We start from the raw sequence: 12112 nt of genomic DNA on the forward strand, positions 1-12112 counted from the left end.
AGAGCTCTCGAAACAGTCTGACTGCAGCACGACATTTTCAACATCATCAATAGCAGGGCTTAACTTATTCATGAGGTTAAACAATTACACAGGGCAGACACACACTCTTTCATACTGAAGTCAGTGGGTAATGAAGTAAATCAGATAGTATTAACCGAGTAAACAGCCAGAGATTCACTGATTCTCTGATGTTTAATATCCAAACGCAGCACAGTAATGAATTGCCCATCATTGTGGCTGTAAAGTGGCAGATCAATGTGTCAGTGCTGTTTTACCTGACAAATGCACAAGGGCTCTGTTCTCAGTGAGCCGCCTACATAGGCAACATGTTATTACGCCATCTTGTGTTTCTAACACAAAAGCTGTTCTAAAAAGGTGTGTTTGCTGCCTTCTAAAACAACTAATTTGGTCGCAATCCCACAATGCACTGTGGCGAGTTAAAAAAAACATCCATTCAAGGTGATGGACGAGGAATGAGACATTTGACATGAGGCATGTTTATTGTGAATATACTGAGAGTGAAATAACTTGACCTTTTTTATATCCCAACTACAAAACACATGCATATTTAATAATATTATAATTATAGTTATAGTATAATTTATTATATTACATTATAATTTTTTTAATTTGTTATATAATTATTTAATAATAATTATTTATTAATTAAATCATGTAACAGAATTACGTTATTTGTGTATTTGACATGATAATTGTATTCATTGATTAATTTTAATATATTTTTAATTAAGTTTCTATTATTAATAATTAGATCATAATTAAATGTTATAATATTTACTTATAAAATAATATAAATTTCTATATAAATATAATATAATATAATACAATCATAATATTGCATATTATTGTAGGCTATATACACATATACACACACACACACACACATATATAATAATATAATTTATGAATTTGTATATATGTATATACACTCACCTAAAGGATTATTAGGAACACCATACTAATATACTGTGTTTGACCCCCTTTCGCCTTCAGAACTGCCTTAATTCTACGTGGCATTGATTCAACAAGGTGCTGAAAGCATTCTTTAGAAATGTTGGCCCATATTGATAGGATAGCATCTTGCAGTTGATGGAGATTTGTGGGATGCACATCCAGGGCACGAAGCTCCCGTTCCACCACATCCCAAAGATGCTCTATTGGGTTGAGATCTGGTGAGGGGCCATTTTAGTACAGTGGGGGGCCATTTTAGTACAGTGAACTCATTGTCATGTTCAAGAAACCAATTTGAAATGATTCGAGCTTTGTGACATGGTGCATTATCCTGCTGGAAGTAGCCATCAGAGGATGGGTACATGGTGGTCATAAAGGGATGGACATGGTCAGAAACAATGCTCAGGTAGGCCGTGGCATTTAAACGATGCCCAATTGGCACTAAGGGGCCTAAAGTGTGCCAAGAAAACATCCCCCACACCATTACACCACCACCGCCAGCCTGTACAGTGGTAACAAGGCATGATGGATCCATGTAGTGCATTCTGTTTACGCCAAATTCTGACTCTACCATCTGAATGTCTCAACAGAAATCGAGACTCATCAGACCAGGCAACATTTTTCCAGTCTTCAACTGTCCAATTTTGGTGAGCTCGTGCAAATTGTAGCCTCTTTTTCCTATTTGTAGTGGAGATGAGTGGTACCCGGTGGGGTCTTCTGCTGTTGTAGCCCATCCGCCTCAAAGTTGTGCGTGTTGTGGCTTCACAAATGCTTTGCTGCATACCTCGGTTGTAACGAGTGGTTATTTCAGTCAAAGTTGCTCTTCTATCAGCTTGAATCAGTCGGCATTCTCCTCTGACCTCTAGCATCAACAAGGCATTTTCGCCCACAGGACTGCCGCATACTGGATGTTTTTCCCTTTTCACACCATTCTTTGTAAACCCTAGAAATGGTTGTGCGTGAAAATCCCAGTAACTGAGCAGATTGGGAAATACTCAGACCGGCCCGTCTGGCACTAACAACCATGCCACGCTCAAAATTGCTTAAATCACCTTTCTTTCCTATTCTGACATTCAGTTTGGAGTTCAGGAGATTGTCTTGACCAGGACCACACCCCTAAATGCATTGAAGCAACTGCCATGTGATTGGTTGATTAGATAATTGCATTAATGAGAAATTGAACAGGTGTTCCTAATAATCCTTTAGGTGAGTGTATATATATATATATGTATATGTAAATAAACTTAAATATATAAAATAACTGATTTTTTTTTATGTTCAATTCACCTGATAATGTTCTACTTAAACTAGTTTTTAACTAGTTTCTATTTTAAAGTTATAAACTCCATTTCTGTGTTAACTTCAGCCGCCTGAGCATTGGAGGAAATGCAGAGGTTTTGCCAATACTGGAGCCGATTTGAGTCTCCTCCTTTCCTCCTCCCTGATTCATTTAGATGAGGAGTCTGAACCATACGTGCTGCAACCATTAGACGCTCGCGGAGAAGGAAAATATGTTTCAAAGAGGAGAGGATCGATAATACGAATGGAAAGAGAGAAACACTGGGAAGATGAGAGGAGTGGAATGAAATCACTACACTGGCTGTGTGCTGTTGAAGTTGTTTATCTATTGTCTTCACATTCAATTCAGACTGTAAACTCAACAACAATTATAGATTAAAAAAAAATTCTTGGTGCTGTTGATTCAGAAGCGGCGCAGGGGAAAAAAACTATTACAAGAATGCAGACATCCAATAACCATTCACGAATGATTGTCTGGAGATTCAGTTCTAGTATCTTCACCAGCTCTTATTAAGATTCCCAGAGAGACATAGAGATAAATAGAAACAGGAAGAAAGTTATAGGAACCACACTATGTTATACTGCCTGATTTCTTTATGGCCTGTCAAAATGCCCATTGGTTATGCATTATGTTTGAACTGGGGACAAAATAAAATGTAATAGAAACACAGGGCAGGCCAGACTGGAACCATGAATCAAGAGTTTGAGATTTAATTTAAGAAAACCAATGCCTGAAGCCCAGGAGTAGATACATGGGCTTCTCTTGATGCCACAAATCAAGCCAGCATGTGTATGCCTATGAGTTACTGTGAAGACACTGAGCTTTGTAATGCTGCATAATATATTATATAGACATACTGTCACACTATATCACCCTGCATACATATATTTATGAGAACACATGCACATACATGTATATATATGGAAGTCCGCCAAAGGAATTGTTCTTTGTATTGTAAAATCACTGAATGTCGGCGGTCAATGCACAGCACCACAGGGAATCGCTCTAATAAAGTTCAGAGAGGTGATGATGGGTCCCAGTTCTGCGTGCTGGAAATATATAATGAGCCCTCTGATATAAGTGAAACATCAATACAGGAGCATATCACATGAATAAACTGTTGAGAGGATTTCAACAAATTTGCTTGTGAAAATCAGTAGAGAGCTTCAAAACATATTGGCTATGTTTCAAATGCCTTTCTGCTTGGTGAATTATAACACAAGACAGATGGATATCAATATGAGGGTGTGAAGCCTTAACAAATACAGAGTTATGAAGCCGTTTACCTCGTCCTCCCTTCAGCTATGAGGATTGATCGTCCTTTTGGGCAGAACTATATGCCCAATTCTGCCCAACTACTGTAATGACACATGCTGTAGAACATATAAATGGGCTTATTTTAAGTTGCCTTTTATTTTCTCAATGTTGTTTAATTTTATATTACCAACAAAATCTTCTTGTGAACCTTTGATATATATGTATATCCCCCCGAACCGCCCCCCACCATACAGTAAAACTGCACATTTTAGAGTGGCCTTTTATTGTGGCCAGCCTAAGGCACACCTGTGCAATAATCATGCTGTCTAATCAGCATCTTGATATGCCACACCTGTGAGGTGGATGGATTATTTCGGCAAAGGAGAAGTGCTCACTAACACAGATTTAGACAAGATTTGTGAACAATATTTGAGAGAAATAGGCCTTTTGTGTACATACAAAAAGGCTTAGATCTTTGAGTTCAGCTCATGAAAAATGGGGGCAAAAACAAAAGTGTTGCGTTTATAATTTTGTTCAGTGTATATAAGCGAATATTACCTAGCTATTGCGAACATTCCGTTTGCATCTGTTAAAAAGGACAGAAACCGCCAAAAGTATGTAGTTGGCATCAAATCACTGTTTATTATGAAAGCTTGTAAAAAGTTTTCTCGCAATTGTGAGTTTACATCTCGCAACTCATTTTTTCTCAGAATTTCCCAATTTCCCAATTCTGACTTTATAACTCACAGTTGAGAGATTATATCTCACAATTCTGATAAAAAGATAAAAAGTTGCAATTATCTTTTAAATAGTTTTATTCTGTGATGGAAACAAGCGTTCACAGTTACCTCTTTTGCTTAAAACAGGCTACAAAACCATTGCAGATGTTTTTGACTGAAGCTTATTCTTGAGCAAAAACACAATTCAAGTTTTTATTTAGACAGCCGCGATATCCTCCATATTTAGATATCAAAATGCTAATGCATAGTGGTAAAGCCACAACTTGTGTCATCACAAAGATGGCCAAAACACTTTGGTAAAAGACACATCACAAAGAGGTTCCTGATATGTCAGCTTTATTGATAATGGTTCATAAAGGGAACATAAATGGGAGATTTTAATCAGTTTTGGCTAAAATCAAGATTGTGCTTAACCCTAAAGCAGCAGCTTCCCCATTATTTGGAGTTCACCCAAATAATGAAAATAGTCATTATTTAAAAAAAAAAATTTATTTACTTTAGACATCTTTTTCCAAACAACAATCACAGATACAATGAGCTGTCATGCTCCCCCCAAAAAAGACCAAAAAAGCGCCATAAAAGCATTCCATCTTCTTAAAATATATGATAACTTATGATACCTTATGTAGGTAGAGATCCCAAACCTCTTCACAGAGTACCACGGTTCACTCTTAAAAATAAAGGCTTTTTACTGGCATTGATGGTTCCATTAATAACCTTTTACATCCATGGAATCTTTCCATTCCACAAAAGGTTCTTTATAGAGGAAAAATTCTCTTTAGATTTTTAAAATGTTCTTCACACTAAACTAAAACTAAAATGTTTTCTTTTAAGAACTGTTGACTGAAAGGTTCTTTGGGGCACCAATAATGATTATTTTATGGCATCACTATGAAAACCTTTATTTCTAAGTGTGTATTATCAATGGTAAATAACCAAAAATGAATAGCTGTTCCATATTTCAAGGAACATTTGGTTAGTGGAGCAAAGAAACAAACTTATTTTCATCTGTTCATCCTTCGTTCAGAAGGGGAGTGACAAAGCAGGACGAAAATGAGAGTAAAAGAGAAAGAAAGAGCACCATGTGGAAATGTTATAGGTGGGTGCCAGAGAAACAGCAAAGCTTTCATGCTGCCCACACCTAAAAGATTTAGAAACATTTCTGAAAAACGTTTAATTGGCCCGTGTTTACAGGACCACTTGAAAGGATGAGCAGCCCTCCAAAAAAAGGAAGGAAGGAAGCAAGGAAGCAAGGAATGGACTCAAAGAGAATATTTTCTTTTGAAATAACTAACAAGGGATGTGGATAATTGGAGCAGTGAATGCTTTTTAAAAGCTTGATGGTTTGCTCTAAACAATTGCTTTCCAGAAACCCTAACTGACCTTCAAGACATCAGTTCCATTAAAGAGACTCACAAACCAGTCATTACTTTTGAATGTAAATAAATCAAAGACTGGACGCAGTGCTTTCCAAACAATATAAAATCCACTCCATTTTAACAAGGATTCAGCCTTGAAGCTAAGAATAAAAACTCTGGAGGGGACAGCATTGTGTGTAACATGTGAACATAATGATGTAGCATTATTACATAAGCATGAATCAAACCCACTTAAAATATATTCACCTGTAGCAAGAAATGGTTTCCATCCAGCACTTTTAAAAAAAAATGCAAGATCACAAAACGTATGAAAACACACAGAAAGAAATTGCTTATAAACAGGCTAAAATATATTGTCTTATAAGTCTTATTCAAAAGTTTGGGGTCAGTACATTGTTGTTGTTTTTTAAAAGAAATTAATTTGTGTTCATCAAAGCTACATTAAATTGATCAAATATGACAGTTAAGACATTTATAATGTCGCAAAATATATCTGTAAAACATTGATGATAATGAGAAAATGCTTCTTGAGCATCAAATCATCATATTAGAATGATTTCTGAAGGATCATTTGACACTAAAGACTGAAATTCAGCTTTGCATCACAGCAATAAATTACATTTGAAAATATATTCACACAGAAAACATTTAAATTTAAATAATATTTCTGAATATTACTGTTTTTATTTGTGATCAAATTAGCATTAAAACACAAAATAAAAAAGTCATTTATAAGTGATTAGTTAATGATAAACTAATCATTTACAAAACATTCATAAATGAGTAACAAGTGACATACTAACATTTTATGTATGTTTTGTAAATTGTGTTACAAGTCATTTACAATTGATTAGTTAATGATTAACTAATCATTTACTAAACATGACTATGCGTTTCATAAATGTTTAATAAATGATGCTACATTTTTTTTGTATGTTTTGCTCACATCAGGTGCACAGTGGTTAAAGATTCAGAGAAGCTGTCTATACCCTCACCAGTCAGCACTTACACTGCAATACACACTACAGTGTTCAACACCTGTTATAGATGTGTAAACGCATGAATAAATCATTTACAACACTTTCTGCATCCCCTAATCTAAAGTGTAAACTATTCATCACTTGTAAATGTGTTACATATACCTACAAATGATCTGTATGTGTATTCAAGGCATTTACAACACTTTTTGCACCCTCTAATTGCTACATATATACAAAAAAACAAACATTTATTAAACATTTATGAAACGCATATTCATGTTTTGTATATGACTAGTTAATCATTAACTAATCAATTGTAAATTACTTATAACTGAATCTACAAAACATACATCCAATAATTAACATATCACTTATTAATCATTTATGAACGCATAGTCATGTTTCGTAAATAATTAGTTAATCATTAACTAATCACATGTAAATGACTTGTAACAGAATTTACAAAACATACATAAAATGTTAGTATATCACTTGCTACTCATTTATGAATGTTTTGTAAATGACTAGTTCATCATTAACTAACCACTTATAAATGACTTACAACTGAACGTTATTATAAAGTGTTACCCAAAGCCCTTTTGAATGGTAGCGTAGGCCTATATTCAACTACACGTATAACCTAATCTCTTCACTCCTGCCACATCATATCACTTCTAATTTGCCTAAAATCAAACTTTGTCCAACTTTTCTTGCGCCACATCACCAGTGGTCACTTGTGTCTCCGAAAATCTCCAACTATCATTGAAAACATGTATGGTGCTCCAAAACTTTACTGTGAATCTATGGTTTATAAATGTTTGGATGCTTTGCTTGCTAAAGTGGTGCAACGTGTTGGCTAGTCCTGTAGATTAGCTATGATGGATTTGTAAGAGAAATAAAGAAGCACTATTGGAAGCACACAGCGTTTAACCAGAATTAAAAATTCTCTCGCAGCACCACCATCTCCCGTGGCATTTCAACGCTCCCTCATTAAATCACAACACAGCACTATATTAATGACCTGCCACGACCGCTAACATTTATTCCATGTGAATTCATTCAAATCCAGGGAATTTTTACAAATGGCTCCCACGACCACAGGCCTGTTTTTCCTCCCTTCATTGGATTTAAGTCCCTGCGCTTCAGCTTCACACAGAAAAAGAAGAAAAATGGCTATATTTATGGTCTTCAGGAACGTTGTTCTCACAGGCACATTGTTCAAGGCATTAAGCAATATCTTGGGAAATGTGAGACACTGAAGATTCATCTATTCATATATATATATATTCAGTCGACTTATATATTTATTCTATATAGTCTATAATTGTAAGGAAAAAGTTGTGCGGAAATCATTTAAAAAAAGAAACATTATATTATGCCCAAGTCTGCACAGTGGCATATTTGTCTTGAAACTCCCACATCAAGCGGTTTCTTCTTCGGACGGTAAAGCAGCCTCCCTTTTCTCTCACTGTATTTACGAGGTCACACATTACTTGATTTTGTGAATAGCAAATTGTTCAGCGTCAACACATTTTTGATGGGAGGCACTGGGTGTAACAACAGTTCAGAGAAACCATTTTCCCAGAGCCGATAGTAAAAGATGGGACAAGATAACTCAGCTTTATATCACTTTCCTATTTCCAAAGACAAACTTGATGATGAAAGAGGACATTTTGCTGGAGATTCACAGTAAGAATGAAGCTAATAACCTGCTCCAATTGCATTTCAGATTTACATTTTCTGAACATATTCCACCGGTTTCACAGACAAGGCTTAAGCTAGTCTCAGACTAAAATGCATGTTTGAGCTGTTTTAACTGAAAGCAACTTGCACTGATATCTTAAAATATGTCAGTGTCATTGTTTTGTCTCAAGATGCACATCAGAAATGTTTTTTTCAGCATGTTTATAAAAGCTATTTAAATGTTCTAATTGAACCAAGGCCTAATCTTGGCTTAATCTAAGCCCTGTCTGTGAAACCAGACCATTGTTTCGTTTTTTTTTTTTTTAGTAATTATTAGAGGTGGGCATAGATTAATTTTTTTAATCTAGATTAATCTAGATTAATTTTGAAATTAATCTAGATTAATCTAGATTAAAATGGCTCATTTGAATTCTGCCGAAGGCATTCAGAATATGTGTGCTACCCAAATAATGACTATAAAAGTAAGTCTTTGAGAACGGGTTTCTCCAGCCAGGTGGCGCATTAGACCAGGGGCTCATCTCCTGTTTCCAAAATGCATCACAAACTGCTTGAGAAAGCTGTTCTACTCATAGACTTTAAAAGGTTACTACTGTACTGTTACCGTTCGTAGGCAACATTAGGTAGGCCTATGTTATTATCAACTACTATAGGCTATCAATTAGGGATGGGCGATATGGCCTAAAATCCATATTGTGATATACATTGCAGCCTCTTGCGATAACGATATTATATTAAAACCATTTCAGAACAGGTTACACAGACCCTGCTAAACAACTGCTAAATGTTTTTTTTTTGTTTTGTTTTTTTTTGAAAGGGTGTATGTAGTTTTGAGAACATATATTGTGCAAAACTGTAAGTATACAACATAATTTTGCAGATAAATAAAATTTAAGTACACTAGCTGCAGAGACTTAAGTAGGTCTAATGTTTATTATGGCTTGGAGCTTATGAAACCCCAAATTTAAAATTAGAATATTGTCTAACTGATGTCTTTTCAGTTAAAAAGAAACACAACAACGATTCTTAAAATCGGGCGCAGACAGAGATTATGTGCTACACCACTAAGATATATTGGGAATAATACGCGCGCGCTGGTATTCAGTGATATGTTTCGTTTTGAATTTGAGGTGGTAGAACGGATTAGTCGTGTGTTAACTTACCGAACTGTTACACCACACAGTCTACGTCGGACGGCTTAAATCCGAACCAAGTCCAAATAATGGTTGTTGCACCGATCTTTTACACCAGCTTTCACTTTCAGCCATGTTTACTTAAGATGACGACGAATATGATGCGTTGCAGCCGGGTGTTCCACGCGGCCGCGGGTAGATTGCGTCATCATAGCTTGTGTAGCTTGAGCCAGCTCCCAACCCAACTTGGAGAATAGATTAACGGCGATATTTTTTTTATCGCGCGATAAGAGTCTCGCGTTAACGCAGCGCGTTAACGCCGATAACGGCCCACCACTAGTAATTATTAACATCATCAATCAACTGTGTAATAGTCTAAACTAAAGCATTAGTTAGCATTACATTAGCATTAGCACCAAAAAGGGCGTTTGGCCTCAAATACACAAATATGTATTAGATTTTAGAGCTTCAAAGAGGACGATTTTCAGTGAATGATGTCTTCAGTTTTAGTCTGTTCCTCACATAAAGTTTTTGAATAACTTCAGAAGACTTGAAACACACAAAAAAAAAGTTTGCAGATTTTATCTAGGTCTGCTATAACTGATCTGAAGAAAATACAACTGTGTGCTTTTAAATGGGCCAGGACAACATACGGTTTATCCTTCTGTCCTCTAATCATTCAAATGAGCCATGGAGAAGACGACAGAGAAGGAAAAGGAAGAAGCAGACAGCCAATCTGCAGAAACACCAGCGGGATGACAAATGACAGGATAAAGAGTAATGAGAATACCCCGTCCAAGTTGTCTCAATACGGTGTTTAATCTCTCCTTCTAACTGTGCTCTTCTCAGAGGACACGTGTATCCTGAATGGCACTTGTACTAGTTCCTGCAGGAGCTTGAAATCAACACTGAGAACTTACGCAGCGTTTTAGGAACATTAGAAGAAGGTGCGTTTGGTGTTTGGAGGCTTGAACATCTGCTCTGTTGTTCTCCCTGAGATCATATGACAACAAACTAAATAAATAGATTAAAACAAAAGAGATTACTATTGAGAGGTAATTTCAGTTCAAATGCAGCAAAATATAAGTGTTGGTGATCATTGTGAGGGTAATGGGCTTTACACAGTGGAACTTGTTAACCCTACATTAACTTAACCCTGGGACATCTTGTTTCACATTGTTCATACTTTATGGTGGGTTAGCAATTAATCCTGAGTGGTCAAGATTTTACTCTGTAAACTTTCACATTTCTAGGTTAATGGATGGATGGATGGATGGATGAATGGATGGTTGGATGGAGGGTTGGATGGATGGACAGATGGATGGATGGATGGATGGATGGACGGACGGACGTATGAATGGGTGGAAGAATAGATGGACGGATGAATGGGTGGACGGATGAATGGATGGATGGATGGATGGACAGATGGATGGATGGATGGATGGATGGATGGAAGAATAGATGGACGGATGAATGGATGGACAGATGGATGGATGGATGGATGGATGGATGGATGGAAGAATAGATGGACGGATGAATGGATGGACGGATGGACAGATGGATGGATGGATGGATGGATGGATGGAAGGATGGATGGATGGATGGATGGATGGGTGGCTGGATGGATGGATGAATGGATGGTTGGATGGAGGGTTGGATGGATGGACAGATGGATGGATGGATGGATGGACGGACGGACGGATGAATGGGTGGAAGAATAGATGGATGGATGAATGGGTGGACGGATGAATGGGTGGAAGAATAGATGGACGGATGAATGGATGGATGGATGGAAGAATAGATGGACGGATGAATGGATGGATGGATGGATGGACAGATGGATGGATGGATGGATGGATGGACAGATGGATGGATGGATGGATGGACAGATGGATGGATGGATGGAAGAATAGATGGATGGATGAATGGATGGATGGATGGACAGATGGATGGATGGATGGATGGATGGATGGAAGAATAGATGGACGGATGAATGGGTGGACGGATGAATGGATGGACGGATTGAGGTTGAAAGTCATGGTGCAAAGGACCCTAGGTTGATTTTACTCCGAACCATCCCTTTAATCATTATGATACTAAAATCATAATTTGAATTTGAATTTGCCCAGAATATGAACACAACGTGTTTAATTACACATTTTCCTTCTATAGAAAACCATTATAAGAACGTAGATTAGAATGTCCCCTTATTATGTCGAAATAACAAGTTATTATGTCGAAATAACAAGATATTATGTCGAAATAACAGATATTATGTCGAACTAACGACTTATGTCAAAATAACGAGATATTATGTTGAAATAACGACTCAATATCTGGAAATAACAAGATAAGTTTTCTTTTTTCTTTTTTCTTCACCATGCGGTTCAGGGCTTCCATATAATACAGCCTGAATATAATTGCTTCCAGAAATTATTCTTGGGGGTGCTATCGGGGTGCTTTGGTCTTTCTTGGGGGTGCTAAAGCACCTGCTAGCCCCTCCCTATAGCGCCGCCCATGTCAGACTCTATAAATAGATAGTAATTTCACACACTCATTTGCAGAGCATTTCAATTAATCACTGAACAAACTGCGGGCAGCTTAAATTAAGAGCAGCACAGTTAAGACATGAACCAAGAAAACGAAGCAC

Source organism: Squalius cephalus, assembly GCF_949319135.1.
Source record: "Squalius cephalus genome assembly, chromosome: 2".
In the NCBI taxonomy this organism is placed as follows: Eukaryota; Metazoa; Chordata; class Actinopteri; order Cypriniformes; family Leuciscidae; genus Squalius; species Squalius cephalus.